At 37.8% G+C, this 18,151-nt stretch overlaps 1 long non-coding RNA gene across 1 annotated transcript in view; it reads left to right on the top strand.

Moving 5' to 3' along the window:
• Positions 1 to 18,151, top strand: part of LOC134653614 (uncharacterized) — a 356,188-nt gene that overhangs the window by 118,767 nt on the left and 219,270 nt on the right. The gene's annotated exons all lie outside the window — the stretch shown is intronic.

Raw genomic sequence — 18,151 nt, 5'->3', positions numbered from 1 at the left:
AAGAAACACCGCTTTGCTTGGAAACACGCACTTGTATGACGTTTGAAAATGGCTTGTGAGATCAGTGGGCATTTTGATCGAATGTTTTACGGTTAGTACAGAAAATGTAGAAGTGGTCCAGTCAGCATGAAAAGTAGTGAAATATAACAAAAAAAGATATGTAACTACCAGTAGAACATATTTGTAGAACAATAATTAGACTGATTTAAACTTTCACGATTTTTACACATTATTAAGGCGCTAGACGCTGTTTTTGGCCGAAAACTCTAACATTCTAGAGTCTATATCTTCTTAACGGTTCAACAAAAAAATATGAAAAAAATATATATGATTTTACGTTTTATGTACAACATTTCTAACGTTTGACTTGTTCCCTATGACTTATAGTTTTTCCAAAAAAGGAACATTACGACAGGCCGTTTTGCGACTAACTTTGCCTATTTCTAGTAAACGGTTTATTCGATTAAAGTTATTTTTAGACTAGAATAATTGTTTTAACAGATACTACAAATGCAACGTAGAATAATGTTAATAAATAATTTTTTTTTTAAGAAATCGAATATTTTTCAACATTTTGTGCGTATGTAGCTCGAAAAAGGCGTGGCCGGCAGTCGTGTGCTAGCTTTGAGACGAGGAGGCTGTGTCGCTCGTCGCTCCGTGCCTTCCTTGTATTCTGCATGCTTGTTCTGAGCCGAGGTGCTATAAAATTGGAGTTATTGTGGCCAAAGATTAAATAACTGCAGAATGTTGATTTGGTTGTGACGCGCTTTAGCGCGCGCAACACGGTGTTTCGCAGCCTATTATTACGAACGTAATGACAATATTTCCACTTATGTTTGAGAAAGCTTTATTTGAAATATATAAAAAATGTTTTCGAACATGCGCCGACATATTGCCATTAAAATTTAACGTTTTTAATAAAGTTAAATTTCTAAAAAAATTGATCAACATTGGCAATTTATGTTGTAGGTATATACTATATAGTTTGATTCAGAAACCATTACATTTTTAGGATTGTTACCCATTAAAATGATGTTAGTTTATTAAGTAAATCTGGGGGCACGGCAGTGCCCCCGCCAAGTCGAGCAAAAAAAGAGGCACGGCCGTACCATCTTTTTCTCGAAGCGATTCAGGCCATTTTCGACGTCCTGTAATTTTGTGCTGGCTGAAGCTAAAACCCTGAATTTTCAGTAATATATAGGGCTAAACATGCTTAAGATATATTCTCAAAAACATTCAATTTGAACTAGTAGTTTAAGAATTATTGTACGTCAAAGTTCCTTATTTTCGACACACTCACTCACTCACTCACTCACCTACGATCATCATAATTCTAAGGTACTTCTAGTATATCCACAAGCTTCAAATTTTAAACATAAGTAGTTTTCAGCTTATCAAGCCATAGAAAACCTAAAAATATTGCAATATCAGTCACGTTTTAAAGATCTAAGAACTGCATAAGTAAGTTTGTAATCCCATATAAATATTTGCTATTACAAAGTTACTGTTGCAGTTCCTACAAATAGTAGGTAGTAAAGTAAAGGTACACTACGATGTACGATGTCAGTATGAATGAAGACGTGTTTCTTTATGATATGTGTATACATAGTATGAGTACCCGAAAAGAAGGACTGCCTACAAAAAGAGATGAGATCCCATCAAAAACATTACATGTAAAAAGGTGCAAGTTTCGCAACGCTTCTACTACAAAAAGTTTTGAGATGTAATGTGAAACCAAGTCGGTTATTTTAATCAGTGCCAGGGGGTGTTAAAACTGTATCAAATATATATATTTAATTTGTAATACATATAATGACTTGGCAATCGCACATAATGCTTTACTCGTACCGTACTCGTAAATATGTGTAATGCTCGAACTGCAATTAGCGCTAGCGTTATGTTCAATTAAAAATATTTTTAATAGGTGACGATGATCCGTCATTATGCAGCCGTGCGATGGCCAAGTCATTATACGTATTACAAATTAAAGATATATATTTGATACAGTTTTAACACCCCCTGGCACTGATTAAAATAACCGACTTGGTTTCACATTACATCTCAAAACTTTTTTGTAGTAGAAGCGTTGCGAGACTTGCACCTTTTTACATGTAATGTTTTTGATGGGATTAAGTTTTCTCAAACATGCGTGGAAATTTCTCAAACATGCGTTGAAATATTACCATAATGTCCCGTCCTTATTTGAACTTTTATTGATAATACTTTAAACACTAAAACGTCCATGCGTTATTGATTTCCTGTAATCACGTCACAACAAATTAGCCTTTTGGCTGCACTTGGGCCGAGCACAAGCGTAAACAGTAGCAGTAGGTACAAAGAAATCACGGAGCGACACAACCTCCTCGTGCAAAAGTCGCGGAGTATCTGCCTGCAAATAAATCTGGGAGCGGTAGCTTGCACTCCGTGGTCCATAACTGTCAAACAGATGGCGATGGCGTCGCATTCTTACGCCGATAAGGATCGGACAAAAGATATTTTAAATATTAGACAAAACAAAAAACCTAAGGTAGGTAATAAACACATTAAAAAATGTTGGCTGACGGCGTATTGCATAAAGTATCATTCTATGGAACTAACTATGTCAACAAAAGTCACTAGTAAATTCATTCATCAAGTTTGATTACTTACATAGTTAGCAAGTTCCATCGAATGACACTCTACCAATTCAATACGACGGTTATGTCAATTACACAAACGTGCAGCATGGTGCGTAACGGGATGGGTAAGTAATATATAATAATAATATAATTTTATACGGCGTTTTAAACAGGACGCGAGTCGTATTAACCGTGAAATGTAATTTACGACCTCCACTAAATGCATTATCTACTCATACTCAAACAACAAAATATCTGCAAACAAAAGGTATATGAGTATAGCGCCAACTGCACGCCTCTGGGCTGTATCTTATTCTTTGAACCTCGTGGCGGTGCAGCGATACAAAATTCACGTACGATCGCAGCGAGCGGGGTAAGCGGGTGGTGCGGGTACAGAGCGCTTAGCTCCGCCCTGACGCTCAAGGGCATTGGGCCTTCCAATCGTCTTAAATTATACAACGGATCGTCATTTCTACAGCAGGAAAGTACGGGAAGCCATTGAAATCAAAAAACATAGTAATTTCAATCGGGACGAGGGTTTCAAGATCTCATCCACATGGAATCCAGTCATTAGTAAATGTAAGCGTAAACGAATATCGACAGTCGATAAATCGAATATCGTTAGTGTTGTGTGTCGACAGAGTGACATCCCTAGTGCGCAAAACGTTCAAGCGGATAAACAAGACCAAGTGCGGGTAGTTCGAAAAACTCGCGCGGTTAGACGATGCTGATGTCAACTTAAGCCAGTCTTCTCCGAGACCACGGGGACAACGCCGTCCTCGAAACGTCGGAGGTAAATCCTAAAACTTAGATACGCGATTAAGTCCCGTTGTATAATTTAATAATAATTAGACTGTTAGCAAATACTTTTGAACGCGAAATGCCGCCGAGTTTGACCATCGAAACAGACGGCGATATGTGTTGTGGTCACTTATTTGTTTATCGCCACTTTTGATAACAAGATACCGCTTAATGTACAGTCAAAGAATTTAATTTCAGTACCATTTCGTATCTTGTCACAGTGACAATCAATAAATGAAAGTACCTCATACTATTGTCACTGTGACGAGGCCGCGCAACCTACTTCGGCTATCAGTAGGTACGTTTTTTTGAGAATTTATGCATCGTCTACTATTATTCACTAGCTCTTTGGTTATGTATAAAATATTCTACTAAGATGAATATTAGGCTCACGCAATTTAAGTAGATATTTCTACTAGACGTTATGTTGCTTGATTTAATTAATACCATTGACATAGATATCTAGGCACTGGCTTTACGGGCAATAATAATGAGGCATGACAGGGGCCAGTACAGCGGTGTGAAATCGCTACAACGCGATTGGTTGATGAGTTCGCATCACGCGCACGACTGGTTGACGAGTTCGCATTACGCGCGCTATTGGTCGCAACTGGTTTCGTTAGACTGCACGATTGGCTGGAATTCGTGAGTAGCACCGCTGAACTAGTACCATTTTTAGTGCCCCATTAGCCCGTCCTTAGATATTATACGTCAATGATTAATACAATATTGTCTTCAGCAAGCTTTTTACAATTAGTAATAATTAATAACGTGAATAATGCTTTTACTTAACGTTTGAAGATAAATACAGATAATAAGTGAATTTAATACAAGACGCAAGACTTAATTTTATGAAATCTCTCAAAGAGCTTTTTGATACCTACATAAAATATTTTTTATGAGAAATTATTCATTAAGTACATACATTAAGCTTTAAATCGTATCGCTTACGAGTATTTAAAGTGGATTAGGTATATATTGTGTTGATTATTGTCTGTCATGTGTACCAACAATACAATTAATCTGTCAGCTCCCACGGCTCATATATGACTATACGACATATGAGACTAAACTTATCAAAATGTTTTGGTTTAATTACAAACCTATGTACTACCGGTCCGTAAAATTGTCATAGGATAAAGGAGCCTCCACCAGCAGCAAGTTTTTTTTTCAGGTATCCGAAATTCACAAGGGTCGCGGTCGGTGACGCCTTAGCCGAAGCCAGTCGCGCAATGTCGTGGCCAGGCCGTAAGGCAGCATGCGTTTTATCGTCTGTCATAGGTTTAAATATGGAACCAGCGTGTTCTCCATTTGCGCCATATGCCGTAACCACTAGGCGTCATTACGCGTACCGACCGTCGGTCGGCGACCGAAATTATCGAGTATGTTCCTTTGGCCAACTCTTTGGTAGAATAGTATTTGTTCATACCTGGTCACATTAGTCACTTTTTCTTTCGTACCTACATAATATCTAGGTATTTATGTTTATAAATTTTCTTTAGTCCTCTTAAATTATATTAACACGTGTTATACTCAAAATTCAATACTGCACGATATTTTTCGTTACATGAATGAATTAATGAAATAATCAATCTGCATGGAATTTATTAATTCCATGCAGATTGATTACAGCGAAAAATATAACCATTTTTAACCTTTCATGCTATACCTAGTAATCATCAATTTTAGTAAATTGGAATGAATGTATAATTAATAATATACATACAAACCATTAAAATACATTAATATTCCAAGTTCAAAATCTCCATAGGCAAAGGCCCTTAATTTAATTTGGATACTAATAGTAGCGTTAATGAAGGAATAGGGCGTGTTATCGTTAGCAGAAACAGGTGTTAGTTATAATAATACGAGCGGACCCGCTAGTGTGACTTGAGCTACCCTGAATATACATAGATGTTTATAATTTTGGGAAAGTTATGCTGTCAGTAGGGTTTGCAATCCGGATCCGAAATGTATGAAATTATCCGGATCTGGATCCGGATCTTCCCATACATTTCGGATCCGTCGTGCAAACCATAGCTGTCAGTAATGTAATTTTTGAAAAATGTAATTCGCCCTACATCACACTACCTAGTAACCAAGTATACAAAGCATGAGCAGACTACAATAAAGAATTATAACATTCATCAGTAAGTCATAATTATATTGTTACCGTTCACTTACATAAATTTACAATATCTGGGAGACCGAGCTTTGCTCGCAAAACATAATACAAACTCAAAAATGCGCGTTTTCCTAGCGTTAACACCTAGCTAAATCGAAATCGTCAGAGCCGTTTCCGAAATCCCCGAAATATAAGATAGATTTAGATTTATTTATTTCATAATATGAAATTACAATATATTTTACACTAATCTATACGAATAAGATATAGAAAGAAAGCAAATTTTTAACATGAAGTGATGCAATAATGTAGTTATTGATTTTGCCCAACAGACGACGACGTGAACTTATCAAGGATTTTTATTCAATGAGAAAAGTCTAGACGCCTCTAATTTTAGGGTTCCGTAGCCAAATGGCAAAAAACGGAACCCTTATGGATTCGTCATGTCTGTCTGTCTGTCTGTGTGTCTGTCTGTCTGTCTGTCGGTCTGTCCGTCTGTCCGTCTGTCCGTCCGTATGTCACAGCTACTTTTTTCCGAAACTATAAGAACTTGGTAAGTAAATGTATTCTGTGAACCGCATTAAGATTTTCACACAAAAATCGAAAAATAAATTAATTAAAAATTAAAAAACACGACTGCAGTTTAAAAGCGAACTGAAAAGCTAGAAATAATTTTTAGTTATGTTAGGTACTCAACTTAATAAATGTAATATAGAATATAAGTGTTCAGTCAGGGTCATAAACAGCAATCGGAAAAGTTTAGGCTCATTTAGGATCGTGACTGTACCTGCATATTTTATTTCGATTGCAGTCGGGGACCTGTGAATGGGAAAATTTCAATATATCAAGGTCCCCGACTGCAATCGAAATAAAATATGCAGGTACAGTCACGATCCTAAATGAGCCTAAACTTTTCCGATTGCTGTTTATGACCCTGACTGAACACTTATATTCTATTTTACATTTATTAAGTTGAGTACCTAACATAACTAAAAATTATTTCTAGCTTTTCAGTTCGCTTTTAAACTGCAGTCGTGTTTTTTAATTTTTAATTAATTTATTTTATTTTATACATTTTAGTGACCATTTAAACCAACCACATGTTTTATGATTTAAGACAATTTAGTTGCTTCAAGGAGATTTCATCACGTTGATCATTGATATGTTAGCATAAAACGTGCTTAAAAACCTAACTAGGTCTGGTCTGACCCAAAAACCAGACGTATTGAAAAGTGCTATATGGCTTAATATCTCTGCAACTACATAATTATTTCCTATTAGTTGGCTTTCGGCCTTCGCAATTAAGATACTTGGGGAAGCTGCAGAAAGCGTGTATCTTTCTTACGCTCCAGGCCTACGGCCCTACGCGAAGCTCGGCCTTCGGCCTTCGCAATTAAGATACTTGGGGAAGCTGCAGAAAGCGTGCAGCTTTCTGCGCGAAGTTCGGCCTTCGGCCTTCGCAATTAAGATACTTGGAGAAGCTGCAGAAAGCCTGCATCTTTCTTACGCTCCAGGCCTTCGGCCCTACGCGAAGCTCGGCCTTGGGCCTTCGCAATTAAGATACTTGGGGAAGCTGCAGAAAGCGTGCAGCTTTCTTACGCTCCGGGCCTTCGGCCCTACGCGAAACTCGGCCTTAGGCCTTCGCAATTAAGATACTTGGGGAAGCTGTAGAAAGCGTGCAGCTTTCTTACGCTCCGGGCCTTCGGCCCTACGCGAAGCTCGGCCTTCGGCCTTCGCAATTAAGATACTTGGGGAAGCTGCAGAAAACGTGCACCTTTCTTATGCCCCGGGCTTTCGGCCCTACGCGAAGCTCGGCCTTCGGCCTTCGCATTTAAGAAATTATGGGAAGCTGCAGAAAGCGTGCACCTTTCTTACGCTCCGGGCCTTCAGCCCTACGCGAAGCTCGGCCTTCGGCCTTCGCAATTAAGATACTTTGCGGAAGCTGCAGAAAGCGTGCACCTTTCTTACGGTCCGGGCCTTCGGCCCTGCGCGAAGCTCGGCCTTCGGCCTTCGCAACTAAGATAGTTGGGGAACCTGCAGAAAGCGTGCACCTTTCATACGCTCCGGGTCTTCGGCCCTACGCGAAGCTCGGCCTTCGACCTTCACAAATATAAAACTTGGGGAAGCTGCAGAATGCGTGCACCTTTCTTACGCTTCGGGCCTTCCGCCCTACGCGAAGCTCGGCCTTCAGCCTTCGCAATTAAGATACTTGAGGAAGCTAAAGAAAGCATGCACCTTTCTTACGCTCCAGGCCTTCGGCCTTCGGAATTAAGATACTTGGGGAAGCTGCAGAAAGCGTGCACCTTTCTTACGCTCCGGGCCTTCGACCCTACGCGAAGCTCGGCCTTCGGCCTTCGCAATTAAGATACTTGGGGAAGCTGCAGAAAGCGTGCACCTTTCTTACGCTCCGGGCCTTCGGCCCTACGCGAAGCTCGGTCTTTAGCCTTCGCAATTAGGATACTTGGGGGAAGTTACAGGAAGCACGCACCTGCCTTACGCTTCGGACCGTCGGCCCTATGCGGAGTTCGGCCTTCGGCCTTCGTAATTAAAATACTCGGGGAAGTTGCAGGAAGAGCCCATCTGCCTTTTAAGTTTTACTTACGTACGTACTACGTACGGACACAGCTATAGGTACTACAGAATGAGAGATGAATATCATTATCTCATTCTAACAAATAGCTTTGTCCCTATTTACGTAAGTAAAACTTACAAGTGTATCTCGGGCTTTATATAAAAAAATACGTATAAAAATATACGGTTATAATGACACTTTGTTCCGTCGGTGTAGAGTTGTATCTGAAGACGGACTCTACAATCTCAGACTCTCTTCAAAGAACTTATTTACACTTTTCTATTCCCTTAGCGCAATTTAGAATATATTGGCTTGGTTTCAAAACAAGTAAAATATGATTAATATAAATTTTTTTTATGATCAGCGGTCAAACCACTTCCTTTTAATATCCCAACAATAGGATAATATTTGGTTTTATGAGATTGGCTTTTCTTAATATATTTTGTTAATTCTTACTTTCTTAAAATTGGACTTAAACCCTCATATTGTATATATATTATTGATCGTCTTTCAAAGCGCTTCATTTTGATGCCCTACTCGATGGGTTTGCAAGATATTTTTTTCTTAAGGTTGCGTAATATGGCGTATTAAGTCCGCCATATTGATTTTGTAATGACGTCACATAGCCTATGTCACACGGGATGACGTAAGGATTCTAATGATATATCATACATCTAAATCGGTTAAGGCATTCTGAAGTTATCGTGGAATAAAGAAACTCACATACATATATACATACAAACATGAACGCTGAAAACAATACACTCTTTTTTTTTGGGCAGTCGTGTAATAACAATCAATTTTGGGGGTTCCCCATACTTACAACTGAAACTCAAAAAATTTTTTTTCTTCAAACCCATACGTGTGGGCCTGTGGGGTATCTATGGATAGGTCTTCAAAAATGATATTGAGGTTTCTAATATCATATTTTTCTAAACTGAATAATTTGCCCGAGAGATACTTCCAAATTGGTAAAGTGTGTCCCCCCCCCCCCCTGTAACTTCTAAAATAAGAGAATGATAAAACTAAAAAAAATATATATTATGATGTCCATTACCATGCAAACTTCCACCGAAAATTGGTTTGAACGAGATCTAGTAAGTAGTTTTTTTTTAATGCGTCATAAATCCCCTAAATACGGAACCCTTCATGGGCGAGTCCGACTCGCACTTGGCCGCTTTTTTTCGGACGTTTGGCTTAGATGTCTTTGAACAAACTTCTTACAATTTTTTTGACGTGAATTGACGTGAAATCTATATAATACTGACAGCTAGTTGAGAAAAGTTAGAAGTTTTCCAAGTACCTACAACGAAAATCGTATTTTAAATGGGGTTTTATTATTTTTAGACTAATATTTATTTAGATCTTGAAGGTTACTTTGAAAGCGTAATAAATAATAGGTACTTTAGCTTTCTTAGCGTTACGGCTCGGACAAACTTAATTACTACCTATTATTATATGGTCAAGGTCAAACCAATTTGTCAGTAAATAGGAACAAAAAAAAACTATACTCATCCTTTTCTTTTGAGTGTAAGACAAAGATAGTATGATTCTCTCTGTCTATTGGCTCCTCTATACGATGGGCCAACGTCGGCCACTCCAAGGGACGCAGCCATGCGGTAGAATGAGATAGCAATATCACTTGCTCCCTCTAACGCATAAATGCGTCCCTTGGAGTGGCCGGCGTTGGCCCATCGTGTAGAGGAGCCATAAGTTTGAAATCAGACAGTCCTTTGACACACTATACTTATTAACTCACATTTGTAGACGGGTTTATCCCGCGATACGGATACGGCGCGATAGACCCATCTACAAATGTGAGTTCATAATATATGTGTTCAAAACGCGAAAGTTTTAAGTATTATATTACTATCTATGAACTTATGAGGTGTAGTCTTATGAAATGTATGTATGTCTGTAAGCATAATCGATACTTAGGTACTTTATAAGTTGTGTATCTAATTGTTACTTTTGTGTATCTTCCTATTAATAGGCATAACCGAACTTGCCCTATTTTTACACGACTGCCCAAACAAAAAGAGTGTATTGTTTTCAGCGTTCATGTTTGTATGTATTTATGTGAGTTTCTTTATTCCATGATAATTTCAGAATGCCTTAACTGATTTAGATGTATGATATATCATTAGAATCCTTACGTCATCCCGGGTGACATAGGCTATGTACGCCATATTACGCAACCTTAAGAAAAAATTATCTTGCAAACCTATCGAGTAGGGTATCAAAATGTAGAGCTTTGAAAGACGAGTAATAATATATATGCAACATGGTTTTGGTCCCCAAGTTTCTTAAATACGAAGGCCGAAGGCCGAGCTCCGCGTAGGGCCGAAGGCCCTTAGCCAGGCTCAGTGCGCGCCTCCAACTTCCCCAAGCATCTCAATTCCAAAGGCCGAGCTCCGCGTAGGGCCGTAGGGCCCGCGGAGCGTAAGCCAGGTACGTGCTTTTTGTAAGTTCCCCAAGTTTCTTAATTGTGAAGGCCGAAGGCCGAGATCCGCGTAGGGCCGAAGGCCCTTAGCCAGGCTCGGTGCACGCTTCCAACTTCCCCAAGCATCTTAATTTCGAAGGCCGAGCGTAAGTCAGGTGCGTGCTTTTTGTATCTTCCCCAAGTTTCTTAATTGCGAAGGCCGAAGGCCGAGCTCCGCGTAGGGCCGAAGGCCCTTAGCCAGGCTCGGTGCGCGCTTCCAACTTCCCCAAGCATCTTAATTTCGAAGGACGAGCTCCGCGTAGAGCCGAAGGCCCGGAGCGTAAAGCAGGTGCGTGCTTTATGGAACTTCCCCAAGTTTCTTAATTGCGAAGGCCGAAGGTCGAGCTCCGCGTAGGGCCGAAGGCCCTTAGCTAGGCTCGGTGCGCGCTTCCAACTTCCCCAAGCATCTTAATTTCGAAGGCCGAGCTCCGCGTAGGGCAGTAAGGCCCGGAGCGTAAAGCAGGTGCGTGCTTTTTGGAACTTCCCCAAGTTTCTTAATTGCGAAGGCCGAAGGTCGAGCTCCGCGTAGGGCCGAAGGCCCTTAGCTAGGCTCGGTGCGCGCTTCCAACTTCCCCAAGCATCTTAATTTCGAAGGCCGAGCTCCGCGTAGGGCAGTAAGGCCCGGAGCGTAAAGCAGGTGCGTGCTTTTTGGAACTTCCCCAAGTTTCTTAATAGCGAAGGCGAAGGCCAAAGCTCCAATTAGGGGCCGACGGCGCGAAGTGACCGAGAGAGGATCGTTTCCACACAAGCTCGCGTCCATGCTTACTGGTTCTTCAAACACAGAAAAATATTACAAGTATCTAAATCGATATTAAACTTTCGTGAGACATATTTTAAACTGTTTATACGACAACGGTTTCACTCACTTGAATTTTTAGTCGCTACTGGCGACATGTTTCGGGCCCTTCGGGGGTAGGCAGGGCAGGGGGGGGGGGCAGTTTAAGTATCTAAACGATAAAGGCCGAAGACGGAGCTCCACAAAGGGTCGAAGAAACACAGCTCGCTGTAAGCCTACATATTTTATGCTGGTACTATTAACCTAAATCGCTGTAATATCTATCAGATGCCACATTTTTCGCTCAAATCCGTTGTTTAACTGATGAGGAGGTAACCACGTAAATAAACCTCCACGAGTGTTACTTTAGATCCGAATAAATCAGCGTCATCTGTATCAGCATTAGGTAGGTACATGCAATTCTGAGTAATGGCTACCATGTATGCACATATATTATTAACTAAATATCGGTATTATAATTATGCGGTATTAAAGATATTATAGGAAATATGTAGTTGCAGAGTTAGTATAAGCGCTAGCACTTTTCAATACGTCTGGTTTTTGGGTCCGACCTATTTAGGTTTTCAAGCACGTTAGTTGTTAGTTTGTATGATCACTAAGGGTGGAATCATATCTGTCAGCATCGAGCCGCATTTTATATATGAGAAATCGCTCGTTAGTATGAAGATGCGTACGCATCGGAAAGCTGAAAGCATGCGTACGCATCTTCATACTAACGAGCAATTTCTCATATATAAAATGCGGCTCGATGATGACAGATGTGATTACACCCTAAAATGTATAAAATAAAAATAATTAATTATAATAAAATAATTAATTAAAAATTAAAAATTAAAAAAAACACGACTGCAGTTTAAAAGCGAACTGAAAAGCTAAAAATAAATTTAGTTATGTTAGTTACTCAATTTAATGAATGTAAATTAGAATATAAGTGTTCAGTCAGGGTCATAAATAGCAAATGCAAAAGTTTAGGCTCATTTAGGATCGTGACTGTACCGGTATATTTTATTTTGATTGCAGTCGGGGACCTTTTAAATGGGAAAATTTTAATACATCAAGGTCCCCGACTGCAATTGAAATAAAATATACAGGTACAGTCACGATCGTAAATGAACCTAAACTTTTGCATTTGCTGTTTATGACCCTGACTGAACACTTATATTCTAATTTACATTCATTAAGTTGAGTAACAACTAACATAACTAAATTTATTTTTAGCTTTTCAGTTCGCTTTTAAACTGCAGTCGTGTTTTTTTTTTAATTTTTAATTAATTATTTTTATTCTAGTTATTACCAATACCATTATTTTATACTTAATGGAACTATAGGTCTTATTGTATATCTTTTAAACATATTTGTATGTGACTGTTTGTTTCCTAAATAAAAAATAAAAAAAGAACTTCTTTAAATGTCGTGAGCGTTCTAAGGGTTAAACTTTTTACATGTTGATTTTAATGTGTAATAAAATAATGTTTTTAAATTATTTTTAAGTGATCTATTTCACAGTTTCTATACAGCTTGTCAAAGTACCTAATGATAGGTGGTTCTAAAAAAACCAGCCAAGTGCGAGTCGGACTCGCGTTCCCAGGGTTCCGTAACCACACAAAGTTTTTACAAAATTAATAACTTAGGTTTGACTGTTCTTATAGTTTTTAAAGCCTCACAACAAGCTATTTCATTTGATATGTCACATGATATAGTTTGTGAAACTTTTTTTTTCTATATTACCTCCCAAAACCGGCCGCCAAAGTATTGAAATTAATTAAAATTTATTTCCGTAACTCATCCGTCATTGGATCATCCAGCAGCGAGCTACATAAGCATGACTGTGTAACTTTTTTTTTAAGAGGGGTAATACGCATACCTCTTTGTTGTGGGCTAATGAGACCCCAGGTTTACCCACTAAAACCCCTCTGTTGCCCCCTCACTGCTATACGGCGAGGTCCCAGGAACGCCGAAGTACTCTTCGGCAACCTAGCCAAAGCTTGTGTACCCAATTTCAACTACATTGGTCCAGTAGTTTCGGAGCAAAAATTGGCTGTGACAGACGGACAGGCATACGAACACACGAGTGAACATAAAAGTCTTCCCTTTTTTTTACTTTTGAGTGACGGAACCCTAAAAATAAAATTTTCATTGTCAACAAATGTTTATCTCTGTATAAATTAAGAAATATTAAATTTTTGCCAAAAAATGTCAAGTTACACAATCGCTTATTTTCTTTTTAAAATGCAACCGTAACTTAAGGGTTAAACTAAACTTAATAGGTCAACGCAAAGTGGCCTTCAGATTACTTAAGACGATTGGAAGGCCCAATGCCCTTGAGCGTCAGGGCGGAGCTAAGCGCTCTGTACCCGCACCACCCGCTTACCCCGCTCGCTGCGATCGTACGTGAATTTTGTATCGCTGCACCGCCACGAGGTTCAAAGAATAAGATACAGCCCAGAGGCGTGCAGTTGGCGCTATACTCGTATACCTTTTGTTTGCAGATATTTTGTTGTTTGAGTATGAGTAGATAATGCATTTAGTGGAGGTCGTAAATTACATTTCACGGTTAATACGACTCGCGTCCTGTTTAAAACGCCGTATAAAATTATATTATTATTATATATTACTTACCCATCCCGTTACGCACCACGAGTAAAGCATTATGTGCGATTACAAATTAAAGATATATATTTGATACAGTTTTAACACCCCCTGGCACTGATTAAAATAACCGACTTGGTTTCACATTACATCTCAAAACTTTTTGTAGTAGAAGCGTTGCGAAACTTGCACCTTTTTACATGTAATGTTTTTGATGGGATCTCATCTCTTTTTGTAGGCAGTCCTTCTTTTCGGGTACTCATACTATGTATACACATATCATAAAGAAACACGTCTTCATTCATACTGACATCGTACATCGTAGTGTACCTTTACTTTACTACCTACTATTTGTAGGAACTGCAACAGTAACTTTGTAATAGCAAATATTTATATGGGATTACAAACTTACTTATGCAGTTCTTAGATCTTTAAAACGTGACTGATATTGCAATATTTTTAGGTTTTCTATGGCTTGATAAGCTGAAAACTACTTATGTTTAAAATTTGAAGCTTGTGGATATACTAGAAGTACCTTAGAATTATGATGATCGTAGGTGAGTGAGTGAGTGAGTGAGTGTGTCAGTGTCGAAAATAAGGAACTTTGACGTACAATAATTCTTAAACTACTAGTTCAAATTGAATGTTTTTGAGAATATATCTTAAGCATGTTTAGCCCTATATATTACTGAAAATTCAGGGTTTTAGCTTCAGCCAGCACAAAATTACAGGACGTCGAAAATGGCCTGAATCGCTTCGAGAAAAGGATGGTACGGCCGTGCCTCTTTTTTTGCTCGACTTGGCGGGGGCACTGCCGTGCCCCCAGATTTATTTAATAAACTAACATCATTTTAATGGGTAACAATCCTAAAAATGTAATGGTTTCTGAATCAAACTATATAGTATATACCTACAACATAAATTGCCAATGTTGATCAATTTTTTTAGAAATTGAACTTTATTAAAAACGTTAAATTTTAATGGCAATATGTCGGCGCATGTTCGAAAACATTTTTTATATATTTCAAATGAAGCTTTCTCAAACATAAGTGAAAATATTGTCATTACGTTCGTAATAATAGGCTGCGAAACACCGTGTTGCGCGCGCTAAAGCGCGTCACAACCAAATCAACATTCTGCAGTTATTTAATCTTTGGCCACAATAACTCCAATTTTATAGCACCTCGGCTCAGAACAAGCATGCAGAATACAAGGAAGGCACGGAGCGACGAGCGACACAGCCTCCTCGTCTCAAAGCTAGCACACGACTGCCGGCCACGCCTTTTTCGAGCTACATACGCACAAAATGTTTAAAAATATTCGATTTCTTAAAAAAAAAATTATTTATTAACATTATTCTACGTTGCACTTGTAGTATCTGTTAAAACAATTATTCTAGTCTAAAAATAACTTTAATCGAATAAACCGTTTACTAGAAATAGGCAAAGTTAGTCGCAAAACGGCCTGTCGTAATGTTCCTTTTTTGGAAAAACTATAAGTCATAGGGAACAAGTCAAACGTTAGAAATGTTGTACATAAAACGTAAAATCATATATATTTTTTTCATATTTTTTTGTTGAACCGTTAAGAAGATATAGACTCTAGAATGTTAGAGTTTTCGGCCAAAAACAGCGTCTAGCGCCTTAAAGACCAGGAAATTGCCAACGGCAAAACACGCCAAGGTTTAAGATAGGGATAAGGCGACTTTGGATTATTGAGATTGTTTTACTTCGCCTGAATTAGGCTCGTTAAGGAGTTATTGCTAGTGTTGGAAAAAACTGCAGTCTTTTGAGTCTTAAGACTTAAAATACTGAATTATGCTCGTTAAGAAGTTATCGTTAGTTTTGGGAAAAACTGCAGTCTTTTGAATCTGCAGTTTTTTTAAGAGGTCATATTATTATACTAATTAATTTATACACAAATGTTTAAAAAAAAAATTTGTTCCCAATTATACCTTTAATACTTTCGAAGAATGTTTGTTTGAGGTTTTATTATTTGCCAAATATTTTATTAGGTACCGTCGAATTTACAGAATGGTAGGAAATATTAATTTTTTGGAAATAAATATTTGGGCAAGATGAAATGTCGTTTTTGATTTTAAATTGCTGAGTAAATTTTATAATAGAATTCTGTTTTTTTTTTAATTTAAATCAGTTGTGAGTCGAGTCGCATCGAAAACTTTAAAGTTATATCTAAATAATCATCAATAAACTATCAAAAACTTTGTAAATTTAAAAGACTCGAGTAAATATCAACAAAATTACTGGTGACTGAAAATTATCCAGCCAAATTATCCATGAAATTACTCAAATTTTTCCCAACACTAGTGTATTATTCGCTCGCTATGTAACGGCACTTAGCGGGATAAAATGTGTCCTTGTTGCGGATTTTTATTGCCATAAGAGTTGGCATTGCCTTTATAGGACAGCTCTGATACAGACAAATGTGCAAAGTGCGTGTGACGATAAAAAGTAAGGTACTGACGGTACTGTCAACAAAAAAGTTTGACAAAAAATGTATACTTAATTACTATAAATTTTCATCTATAGAAGACACAAATCTTTATATTCAGGTAATTCTCAATCAGACTTCAATTAGGTAACCACTCCTTCAAATCACGTCAGTTTCATTACTCCTGCAACACTACCTTTCAAAACATCAATGGAAAAAGTAATTAAATTTAATACTGTGTTCTCGCGTGATTAAGCATGTGTTACTATAAAAACCCGTTTTTAGTGAAAACGCGTTTTCCTAGTTAAAACTAGTTTTCCGTAAGGCCTCCGTGAAAATACAATACAATACAAATACTCTTTATTGCACACCTCATTACAGAAAACAATACAGATAATACAGGAAGAAGAGGTTAAACAACAGGCGGTCTTATCGCTTAACTAGGTCTTACTGTGATTTTTCAATCAAAACTAGTTTTCGCAAAGGCCCTTGGTGAAAACTAGTTTTGACTAATTGTTAATAAAATTATTTCAGTGAAAACGATTTTTTACTCGGCGATACACGTATCAAAACAAGCTTTTTATTTTTAAATTAACAGTATAAAACTCATAAAGTTGGTTGTCGCTGTTTGGCCACGGTTAAACTAACGAAAACGCGTTTTCACTAAGGCGATACGAAAACTAGTTAACCTAAAAACTGGTTTTTAAGATAGCATATTAAAATACTTAATCTATTCAAAATATCTTCAAATGTAACATGGATCAGAGCAAGTCGAGAAACTCCTTCATTTTAGCTCAAACTGAACTGTTATACTTAGTTCCAAACAAGTTTATTAGAGCGGTACCTATCAAGCAAGTCTCAGGACGATATTTGTATGCGGTACCAGTTGTAGGTACTCGACTACTTGTACCACAACAAATCTCATAACAGTCATAACGAAGTTGGGGACACTTTTGGTGTGTGAACACCACTGACTGAGCAATGAGCGATCCGACTGAACATCTAGCGACCTTTACCAAGGAGAAGTTTTGGCCGAGGAGTGTCAAGTTCGCAGCCATAATTGTGTGTTTTTAGTTAGAATAGATATATAGCTGGTCAACCAAATCTTGTCAGTAAAAAAAGGCGCGAAATTCAAATTTTCTATGGGACGATATCCCTTTTCGCCTACATTTTTCAAATTTGCCGCGTTTTTCTACTGTCAAGATCTGGTTGACCAAGTATATATATAGAATACTCTTTATTGGCACACCTCAGTAAAAAGATACAAAAGAAAAGAACAATTATAGTTTATAATAATATGTATGCTAGTTTTAATGTAAGTACATATTTGTCTAATGGGCTATTAATTGCCTGAAAATAAAGATTTTCAATTCAGTTCAATTCAATGGGTAGCCAAGTTGATAATCGTAGCTTATATCGTCTGAGTCACTACCACAGATCAACAATGTAAAATATTGCCTTTCAAATGTCAAAAATGCGACCAAAATCGGAATACAGTAATGTACAGTAATCCTTGGTACAATGCTTCAAGGGCCTATTTTAGATTTGAGCTAGTTTTGAATTTCTTTTAGTAATACACTGTATAAATATATCTTGTTTACAGTAATGTTGAATTTCAATTTTCTTTTATCTACAAACATAAACATATAAAAACAGAAATAATACCTACAAAATTAAAATTAACTAAAACTATCTACCTATGTACCTACATGTTGAA

The sequence above is a fragment of the Cydia amplana genome, chromosome 13, assembly GCF_948474715.1.
Source record: "Cydia amplana chromosome 13, ilCydAmpl1.1, whole genome shotgun sequence".
NCBI lineage: Eukaryota > Metazoa > Arthropoda > Insecta > Lepidoptera > Tortricidae > Cydia > Cydia amplana.
The sequence above is the reverse complement of the archived record's forward strand: the minus strand, read 5'-3'. Positions and strand labels throughout refer to the sequence as shown.